The sequence below is a fragment of the Daphnia carinata genome, chromosome 4, assembly GCF_022539665.2.
Source record: "Daphnia carinata strain CSIRO-1 chromosome 4, CSIRO_AGI_Dcar_HiC_V3, whole genome shotgun sequence".
Taxonomy (NCBI): Eukaryota; Metazoa; Arthropoda; class Branchiopoda; order Diplostraca; family Daphniidae; genus Daphnia; species Daphnia carinata.
This window is the reverse complement of record NC_081334.1, coordinates 7531697-7542744: the sequence shown is the minus strand read 5'-3', so window position 1 is coordinate 7542744 and position 11048 is coordinate 7531697. Positions and strand designations below refer to the sequence as shown.

At 36.5% G+C, this 11048-nt stretch overlaps 3 long non-coding RNA genes across 3 annotated transcripts; 2 read left to right on the top strand and 1 right to left on the bottom strand.

Moving 5' to 3' along the window:
* Nucleotides 1-1100: 1100 nt before the first annotated feature.
* On the top strand, nt 1101-2451 carry LOC130687777 (uncharacterized). Its single transcript, XR_009000254.2, has 3 exons — nt 1101-1323; nt 1408-1474; nt 1538-2451. It is a non-coding gene; the product is annotated as an uncharacterized LOC130687777 (long non-coding RNA).
* A 3871-nt stretch (nt 2452-6322) lies between these two features.
* On the top strand, nt 6323-7236 carry LOC130687773 (uncharacterized). Its single transcript, XR_009000250.2, has 4 exons — nt 6323-6393; nt 6464-6647; nt 6710-7054; nt 7158-7236. It is a non-coding gene; the product is annotated as an uncharacterized LOC130687773 (long non-coding RNA).
* A 1812-nt stretch (nt 7237-9048) lies between these two features.
* Nucleotides 9049-10633, bottom strand: LOC130687756 (uncharacterized). The gene is made up of 4 exons (XR_009420868.1): nt 10280-10633; nt 10026-10209; nt 9622-9963; nt 9049-9520 (listed from the first exon to the last, which is right to left on the bottom strand). It is a non-coding gene; the product is annotated as an uncharacterized LOC130687756 (long non-coding RNA).
* Nucleotides 10634-11048: the final 415 nt, after the last annotated feature.

Genomic DNA, 11048 nt, shown 5'->3' with positions numbered 1-11048 from the left:
ATTCAAACACACACACACACACAAACACGTTTTTGGTTCTGTTCTTTTTTGTTTTGTTTTTTTTTTTTTTACTAATCGTTTCGGTTGTTAATTTTCCGCCCTCTCTTCGACTGTTGTTTTGACACACGAAGAGTTTTGCTTTTTATAATTTTTTTCCCCAGTTTAATATTATTTTGTTCTTTCCAGCCATAAATAATCAACAGTTTATTTGCTCTGCAGTGATTGAATCGTTATCTTTGACTTGTGCCTTTTTCAACTTTCCCACTTCGGACATCAGAAACAAATCCGCTGGCGTGAATCCACCATTAAGTGTTTGGCCAATCGTGCAGTGTGTATTTCTCTTTTTTTTTTTTTCATTTCTGCCATTTCTGACGACAATAATCAGCATTCTATTTACGATTAAGTATTCTATCCCAACATGATATTCCCTTCCGTCGAATCGCCTCTCCCTTCCCCTTTCCTTCTTTGTGAGTGTTGCTGCACATAGACTAAGAAACGTGTTGATGATGAAAATAATAATTATAACAAAGCAAAAAGGATGTTTAACAAATACAAAATAAGCAAATTATTTGAGATGGAGTAATCAATCATAGCTCTGGTATGGAAATATTATGCTTGATTCAGTTTTTGCAGGTTTTAAGCAAAAGCATTGTTCAATTCATTTCAAATTCAGTTATTTTTATTCCAACCTGTCCTGAAATCCGGAATCTTCGTTCAACTTCGGTCGAAATGGTTAGGTTTCGTACACCACTAAATGTTGCATCACATCGCAAATAGCTCATTAATTGGTATTGTTATTTAATTCTTTGTAGAGCCGAGCATATAATCGTGATTAACATTCCATTCTGCATTGAAATCATGTAATTTAAGCCAAATTTGAAATTTGGGCAAAAATGAAAAAGTAAGAAGGCTATGTTATATGGCAATCCGTTTCACTCAAAAATAAAAAAATATCCGCCTTTTTTTCTGTTTCACTGCTATCGCCATCTACCGGTCAAGATGAAAAGTCGGGCTTGTTTTGTCGAGCTTATTTTTTCGGGCTTATTTTTAAAAACCTGTCCAAACTGTATTTCCACTAGATGGCGCTGCAGATTCATCAGCGTCTGAAATCGAACTATTATTATTTTTTGTTGTCATGTAATTCTCATTGTTTACTTTGTTTTTACGTTGACAACATGTACGTGAGTTTCCCTCGTCTGAACGGTATCGTCATTTCTGTTTTTTTTGTTGTTTTTACCTCCAGCGCTATTATCCATGTGCAAATATTGCACTGCTTCGTTACCTAAACGAAATGTCAGGCGTTGCACGTGGGCTTAGAATGAGGTAATATTAACATACTTTTGGAAAACCAGGTCTCATGTTGTACTTTTACATTTGCAACATGTTAATCTTATTCTGCTTTATTAGTAAACATATCCAGTAGTGGAGTTAAAAGTAACAGATGTGTTCTGTTGGGTACTCTGCACATATCGTGGTTTGTTGCATGATTTTATTACTTTGTGAATCAATTGTAACTTATTTATGGATTTAAATGCAGATGTTCATGCCTGCATGTTAATGCAAAAACTCCATGGATAGCAGTCATTTCCCAATGCAACAAAATATTCACAGTCTGTAACAGAAGATTTTTTTGTTGGACCTTCAAGAAATTCTAACAAGATGTGCTATTTGCTATCAATATTCCGCAAGAATTGGATCTCCCGTTTATTTTTTCCGGTAATTACCATATCTGTTCCACTATCACCTTAATTCTAATGGCTATCAAATTAAGGGAATGGTTTTGAAACATTTGTGTCGCTTATTATGTGTGTTGTATTGCTTTGAAGTGGTTACAGGTCGTACCTTAAAACTGAACTTTAAGAACTTTGAAAGGCCATGTTATGTTAATTTACTATAGTTTATGTTTGAAACTACACAGATCTTTTGTAACTTGTAAAGGAAAACATAGTTCATTTTTAAAATTTTCGAAATTTTAACTTTCAGTATAACTTCTGGTTGGAAAATGCCTAATAACTCACTATCTGTTGGTCTAAATGAAAAAAGAACCACATTTTCGTAATCCTCGTGAAATTTGGGGTCGAATCCATGTGTCAGGAGGAAATACCCGAAAATCTTCAAAAATCGCAAATTTCCCTGAACCAAAGAGAGTTCAGGAAAAATCGCGATTTTGGCCCAATTGGACTTTTCGCCAAAAACAGGTCAAAATAGGTCAGACACACCTTAAATTTCACGAGAATCACGAAAATCATATTTGTTTTGTTGTGGGCCCAGTATTTCTGGAGATATAGGCTACTTCCGGTCACTTCCGGTATATATATTTTTCAACTTGGCGAAAAGTAAAAAATGAACATGAATATTCCAAACATTTTAAGCATTTCGATCATAAATGAAATGGGGTGGCGGCTTTTTTCGTGTTTGTTTTGCTATTTCACTATTGGTTGATTGCGCGAGTTGCATATACTTATAACACTACTTCGTTAACAGAGACTACTAGCATTATGTATCACACTAATTGGAAGGTATACCTGATAAGTATAGTTCATAGCATGAAGATATACCTCGTGCTATTATTATAACCTTATCATGCACGGCCATCTGATGTACAGTCAGGTTTAAAAATAAGCCCGACTAAAAAATAAGCCTGATTTTTTCTTATGTTACGTTACGCTGTACCGTACTGGCACGCTACGGAAAATTACGTAATACTAATAGCTCTGAGGTAGATCGTCTGACCACGGGAACCGATAGTCAAGAGTTCGAGTCACGTCTGGATCCTCTGTGCCAGAGAATTGAATTACGGTTCCCACTGTAGACAATATTTCTTTGTACAAACAATGAATCCCTATATTGCATTTATAGGTGACATTCCGAGACGGAAATATTAAATTGCGTTGGGACGCACAACAATATTATTACAAGTGCAAATAGGTTTCCTTCAAAAAATTCAAATGCTAGGCACCTTTCGTAATTTTTGGTTATACCGATCACACACCATCGCGGCTGAGTATTAACATTTGTTTTTTTCTCTTTGCTGGTTTAATCTAGTCGTACATGGTAATTATACCGATATCTATGGCCCAACTAGGCGATCCACAAATGGACTTTCTGTAAGTGTTCCCTAAGTATGAAACGGGATATGGGAATCCGTTTATTTTTTAAATGGCTAGGCTGACGAAAAACTAATCCATTTTTGAAAATCCGCGTTCAATTCTGAATAAAATGTATGATTTTCGTTGAATTCCACGAGGTGTCGTTTTGGGGGAGTTTTGACAAAAGTGAGAAGGGTATAGCCGTATAGCCTTCCCACTTTTCATTTTTGACAAAATTCTAGATATAATTAAAAATAAAGGGTGTCGATTCAGAATTCAACGAAAATTACGAAAATCAAGTTTATTTTTTCATTGGGACCATAGTTTTTTATGGCAATCCGTTTTACACAAAAAAAAAAAAAAAAAATTCGGGAAAAAAAATCACACTTTTTTCTTTTTCTTTCGACCCATAGCCATCTACCGGTCAGAATCGTTATTACAGGAATGTCAATTTGAGTCCATTGGATCCCATTGTCAGTTAGTCGAGTAGCGTGGCTGGAGAAAAATATGTTAAAATGGATAAGATAATAAAAGATAAGAATGGTAAGTACAAAGATTATTATATTAGTTTTCAATTATTAATTATTGTTTTTTAGCTCTAATTATGAACCTGCAGGCTCAATTATTGTTCGTAATCAGTCCATGCAGCGATGGAACTGAACAATTGTGGGACCGTATTTGGGCCAAAAATGGGTGTGGTACGGAAACCCAGAAATGGCACGAGTTCAACCTAAAACATGAATTAGGTACTTCCCGGTTCTTTGTCTATCGAAAAAGTATTTTTAATGCTATTATTTTGCATTCACAGAATTTTAGCGGGGGACCAAGTCAAGTCTGGAAATGTTACAGGATGGAAGAGTCAGCCTGTAGTTGAAAAAACACTGAGAGTGCATTACCGTTAAGGTGTGAGGTAAAGTAATAGAGTAATGCAAATTGTCTAATGAGAAGTACCATCTTGTGTTAATGAATCTGCTACAACAGCAATCCTTTATAGTTCTGTCACAGCTAGAAGCCTCAAATAATTCTACTTCTCTGGCTAAACAACTGGTCCTTTACATTTACAGTGTTGGTGAAACTGGGTACTTAAATGGCCCTAAAGATGTTTCATTTCGTTGGCATTGCAGCGATGAACATCATGCATGGACTTTTTAGGTATGAAAGGAATTTTCTTGAAAATTTTTTGAATTTATGACAAAGCATTTCTCCTGCTTTTTGCCAACCATGTGTAATCTAAAAATAAAATTATCCAGTAGGAAAGGATTTTCATGTACTGGGAACACAACTATCAACAATGCAACATTCTACAGGTGCTAGTTTATATTCAAGAGCCTTATACAATGATGTTAATGTGCAATTTGTATGTCCTTTCCCAAGCTTCCACCAGAAGTTGAATCTATGAGTCATGTAAGTTACATGATCAACAATTGATATGTTTAACGGTGTTGTTTTTCTTTTCTCAATATAGGTTAATAGTAACATTGGATCTGAAAAGATTCTTGGTTGGGGCAAGACACTGAATAAATTGTATTGATTGGATGGATGACATGACATTTCTATACTTAATTCGGATTCCCCAGACGGTATTTGATATTTAAAAAATTGAAGTGCATATCTGGGCTCCCTTCCTTTCCGTAGCCCCGTTTCCCCTTGACTTGTAATAAGCCCGTAGGGGGTCATGCCCCTACTGTACGGTATATATAAAAATAACATATGCCGAGGTTTGGAGGGCTCTGGCCGGAAAGGGGACGTGGGGGTCCGCTTAGTCCAATGATGTGTTCACGGAGGGCGACGTGGTTACCCACAAATCCGAACTAAAGGTTAATCGCTCCAGTAAAAATGTTCCATATCTTCGGCTCTTCTTCCGGCTTCTCTTAGCCAATCACCGGGTAATCTCCCCGGTGGGTCAACAAGGCAGTGTCTCCCCCTGCCTGGGTTGACGGCTACTTTTGAAAGGGCTATTGTGCCTTTTTAAAGTTGCAAAAATAATTGTAATGTGCAGAGAATTGTCAATAAATTTTTTTATAAAATTTTTTTTTGCAAAATTTGTTTCTTTCATTGTCTGTGTTCACACATTACATTGATCAACTTTTTTTTTTATTTAGCTTGCTCAATCACTTTTATTTGTTTTTGTCACCTGTGATGGTAAGCATTGTTTCCATTGGTTTATCGTTTATCTGTAAGCATTTAATTATTATCCAGGGATCGACATTTTTTTTTTTTTTTTTATGTAAAACGGATTGCCATATGCCATAGCTATTATGGCAATCCATTTTACACAAAAAAAAAAAAAAAAAATTTCGCCAAAAAAAAAAAAAATCACACTTTTTTCTTTTTTTCCGACACGTAGCCATCTACCGCTCAGACTCGTTATTACTGGCGTAGGCAATTTCAGTCCATTGGATGCCATTCGCATGGATGGAGAGAATAACGTGTGGCTGGAGCATGGCCTACTATAATCACGGCCAGCAAACGCGCAATACCCCCTGCGCCTAAAACTAAAATTGCCAGAGGGGCCTAATACCCCAAATCGAACTCCACTTGCCGCAGCTTCATTCCACCCATTCCGATTTCCCCGACTTTTGCCACTGAATGGTAAAGGAGGCGAATTACTAGTGCCCCGGTAGCAATTTAACTATCAAAACTTTGGTGTAATGGGTAGAACTTTCAGTTGGAATGCGGGAGACCCGTGTTCGAATCCAGCATAAATCTTTCTTTTTTTCTCCTTTCCTATAGTAAACTGGCCACGCGCGGCGCTAGGTTCCACTTTCCATTGTTTTTCCCACTCATTTCAATTCTTTGTTAGTTACCAAACAGTGGAAAGTGGAGCTCGGTTTGGGGTATTAGACCCCTCTGGCAATTTCGTTTTAGGCGCAGGGGGTATTGCGCGTTTGCTGGCCGTGATTATAGTAGGCCATGCTGGAGAACAACGCGTGGCTGGAGGAACAATTGAAAAATGGATAAGATAATACAACAAAAGGATGGTAAGTATAAACATTATTATATTGGTTTTCAATTATTAATTATTGTTTATTAGATCAAATTATGAAGCTGCAGGCCTAATTATTGGAACAACACAAAATATTAGATAACAGCAAAGCTAAGGATGGTAAGGGCTTATACGTAATGATTCTATTTATTTGCTTTTATTCATTTGTGTTTTGTAGCTCAAATTTTGAGTCTACAAGCTCAGCTAGGGGAAAAGAACAAATTGGAATGGAACAGTTTCGAAACAGTGAAGGAGGTTTTTCCAAACTCATCCCTAACTGAACATGAGGATGAATTGGCATTAGGCGAACACAGTCAGGTACCTAAACTTTTCAAATAAGAATTCAAAATAAGTATAGAATTTTAACAAACAATTATTTATTGCTTAGTTATTCAGTCTACCACCTGACAGTGTGTTAAAGTTAAATTCTGTTAGTGCTGCACTAAAAGAATTGTTAGTAATAAGTCCATGCAGCGAAGGAATTGAACAATTGTGGGACCGTATTTGGGCTGAAAATGGGTGTGGTACGGAAACCCAGAAATAGCATGAGTTCAACATAAAACATGAATTAGGTACTTTTCGGTTTTTTGTCTATCGAAACAGTATTTTTAATGCTATTATTTTGCATTCACAGAATTCTAGTGGGGGATCAAGTCAAGTCTAGAAGTGTTACAGGATGGAAGAGTGAGCCTACAGTTGAAAAACACTGAAAGTGCATTACCATTAAGGTATGAGGTAAAGTAATAGAGTATGCAAATTGTCTAATGAGAAGTACCATCTTGTGTGAATGAATCCTGTGTAACAGCAATCCTTTATAGTTCTGTTGTAGCTAGAAGCCTCAAATAATTCTGCTTCTCTTGCTAAAGAACAACTTGTCCTTTACACTCAGAGTGTTGGTGAAGCTGGGTACTTAAATGGCCCTAAAGATGTTTCACTTCACTGGCATTGCAGCGATGAACATCATACATGGACTCTTTAGGTATGAAAGGAATTTTTTTGAGAAATTTTTGAATTTATGATGAAGCTTTTCTCCTCCTTTTTGCCAACCATGTCTAATCTACAAAAAAAAATTTATCCAATAGGAAAGGATTTTCAGCATACTGGGAACACAACTATCAACAATGCAACATTCTAGGGGTGTTATTTTATCCTTCAAGAGCCTTATACAATGATTTTCATCTACAATTTGTATGGCCTTTCCCTAGCTTCTGCCAGAAGTTGAATCTATGAGTCATGTAAGTCACATGAGCAACAATTGAGATGCTTAATGGTGTTGTTTTTCTTTTCTCAGTGTAGGTTAATAGTAACATTGGATCTGAAAAAATTCTTGGTTGGGGCATGACACTGAATAAATTGTAATGATTGGATGGATGACATGATATTTCTATACTTCATTCGGATTCCCGAGACGGTATTTGATATTTAAAAAATTGAAGTGCATATCTGGGCTCCCTTCCTTTCCGTAGCCCCGTTTCCCCTTGACTCGTAATAAGCCCGTAGGGGGTCATGCCCCTACTGTACGGTATATATAAAAATAACATATACCGAGGTTTGGAGGGCTCTGGCCGGAAAGGGGACGTGGGGGTCCGCTTAGTCCGATGATGTGTTCACGGAGGGCGACGTGGCTATCCACAAATCCGAACTAAAGGTTAATCGCTCCAGTAAAAATGTTCCATATCTTCGGCTCTTCTTCCGGCTTCTCTTAGCCAATCACCGGGTAATCTCCTCGGTGGGTCAACAAGGCAGTGTCTCCCCCTGCCTGGGTTGACGGCAACTTTTGAAAGGGCTATTATGCCTTTTTAAAGTTGCAAAAATAATTGTAATGTGCAGAGAATTGTCAATAAAATATTTTTATATAATATTTTTTGCAAAATTCGTTTGTCTGTATTCGCTGTGTTCTCACGTTACACTTTTTATATTTAGCTTGCTTAATTCACCTTTATTGTTTTCGTCACCTTTGATGGTAAGCATTGTTTCCATTGGTTTATCGTTTATCTGTAAGTATTATTTATTACACTCTTTGAATTCTTCAACTTAGATTCAAGGAACAATCTGGATATTTTATGAAGTAATATTGTATTTTGTTTTACTCGTATGGGAACCGATCCCCAGACATTCAGCGTGCAACGCCGATGCTCTAACATTGAGCCACGAGATATATCTAAATATTTTATTATCGCATATCATATGTTATCGTCTAGGATGTTTATGCAGTCTTTCACAACTATATGTTTATCTTTCTATTGTTTACATAAGGTTCTTAGCTCTGTGGTAGAGCTTTTATCTGCGATACCTGTTACCCTGGGTTCAAACCTCAGTAGATGTGTAAAAATGAAGTAGAATAATGTAGAAGAGTATATTGCAGAATTGCATTTCAGTTTTATTCTAAGTGTAAATACAAGTCCACAAGTGACTAGAAAAAAAAGCCAACTTAAAATCATATGATTCGTGGCTCATTGGTAGAGCATCGGCGAGGTATGCCGAACATCCAGGGTTCGATCCCTGGATAATAATAGAATGCTTACAGATAAACGATAAACCAATACCCGTCACCTTACCATTAAATGTGACAAAAACAAATAAAGCAAAGCCAAAAAAAAAAATTGATAAATGCAATGTGTGAACAAAGCTAACACAGACAATGAAAGAAACGAATTTTGCAAATAATATTTTATAAAAAAAATTTTATTGATAATCCTCTGCACATTAAAATTATTTTTGCAACTTTAAAAAGGCACAATAGCCCTTTCAAAAGTTGCCGTCAACCCAGGCAGGGGGAGACACTGCCTTGTTGACCCACCGGGGAGATTACCCGGTGATTGGCTAAGAGAAGCCGGAAGAAGAGCTGAAGATTTGGAACATTTTTACAGGAGCGATTAACCTTTAGTTCGGATTTGTGGGCAGCCACGTCACCCTCCGTGAACACATCATCGGACGAAGCGGCACCCCACGTCCCCTTTCCGGCCAGAGCCCTCCAAACCTCGGTATATGTTGTTTTTATATATACCGTACAGTAGGGGCATGACCCCCTACGGGCTTATTATGAGTCAAGGGGAAACGGGGCTTCAGAAAAGAAGGGAGCCCAGATATGCACTTCAATTTTTTTAATATCAAATACCGTCTGGGGAATCCGAATTAAGTATAGCAATGTCATGTCATCCATCCAATCAATACAATTTATTCAGTGTCTTGCCCCAACCAAGAATCTTTTCAGATCCAATGTTACTATTAACCTATATTGAGAAAAGAAAAACAACACCGTTAAACACATCAATTGTTGATCATGGAACTTACATGACTCATAGATTCAACTTCTGGTGGAAGCTTGGGAAAGGACATTCAAATTGTACATTAACATCATTGTATAAGGCTCTTGAATATAAACTAGCACCTGTAGAATGTTGCATTGTTGATAGTTGTGTTCCCAGTACATGAAAATCCTTTCCTACTGGATAATTGTTTTTTTAGATTACACATGGTTGGCAAAAAGCAGGAGAAATGCTTTGTCATAAATTCAAAAAATTTTCAAGAAAATTCCTTTCATACCTAAAAAGTCCATGTATGATGTTCATCGCTGCAATGCCAACGAAATGAAACATCTTTAGGGCCATTTAAGTACCCAGTTTCACCAACACTGTAAATGTAAAGGACCAGTTGTTTAGCCAGAGAAGCAGAATTATTTGAGGCTTCTAGCTGTGACAGAACTATAAAGGATTGCTGTTGTACTGGATTCATTAACACAAGATGGTACTTCTCATTAGGCAATTTGCATTACTCTATTAATTTACCTCACACCTTACGGTAATGCACTCTCAGTGTTTTTTCATCTGTAGGCTCACTCTTCCATCCTGTAACACTTCCAGACTTGATTTGATCCCCCGTTAAAATCTGTGAATGCAAAATAATAGCATTAAAAATACTTTTTCGATAGACAAAAAACCGAAAAGTACCTAATCCATGTTTCATGTTGAACTTGTGCCATTTCTGGGTTTCTGTACCACACCCATTTTCGGCCCAAATACGTTCCCACAATTGTTCAGTTCCTTCACTGCATGAGCTTATTACTAACGATTCTTTTAGTGCAGCACTAACAGAATTTAAATTTAACACACTGTCATGTGGTGGACTGAATAACTAAGCAATAAATAATTGTTTTTTAAAATTCTATACTTATTTTGAATTCTTATTTGAAAACTTTAGGTACCTGGCTGTGTTCACCTAATGCCAACTCATCCTCACGTTCAGTTAGAGATGAGTTTTGAAAAACCTCCTTCACTGTTTGGAAACTGTTCCGTTCCAATTTGTTCTTTTCCCCTAGCTGAGCTTGAAGACTCAAAATTTGAGCTACAAAACACGAATGAATAAAAGCAAATAAATAGAATCATTACGTGTTAGGCCTACGATCCTTAGCTTTGTTATCTAATATTTTGTGTTGTTCCAATAACTGGGCCTGCAGCTTCATAATTTGATCTAATAAACAATAATTAATAATTGAAAACCAATATAATAATGTTTATACTTACCATTTTTTTGTTTTATTATCTTATCCATTTTTCAATTGTTCCTCCATCCACGCGTTGTTCTCCAGCCACGCTATATATATTGAGCCTGCAGGTTCATAATTAGAGCTAAAAAACAATAATTAATAATTGAAAACTAATATAATAATCTTTGTACTTACCATCCCTATCTTTTATTATCTTATCCATTTTTTAATATTTTTCTCTAGCCACGCGTTTTTCTCCAGCCACGCTACTCAAGTAACTGCCATTGGGATCCAATGGACTAAAATTGCCTACATGCCACTAATAACGAGTCTGAGCGGTAGATGGCTACGTGTCGGAAAAAAAGAAAAAAGTGTGATTTTTTTTTTTTTTTTGGCGAAATTTTTTTTTTTTTTTTTTTGTAAAACGGATTGCCATATATAGCCTTCTCACTTTTTCGATTTTCGTCAAATTCTAGATTTGGTTAAA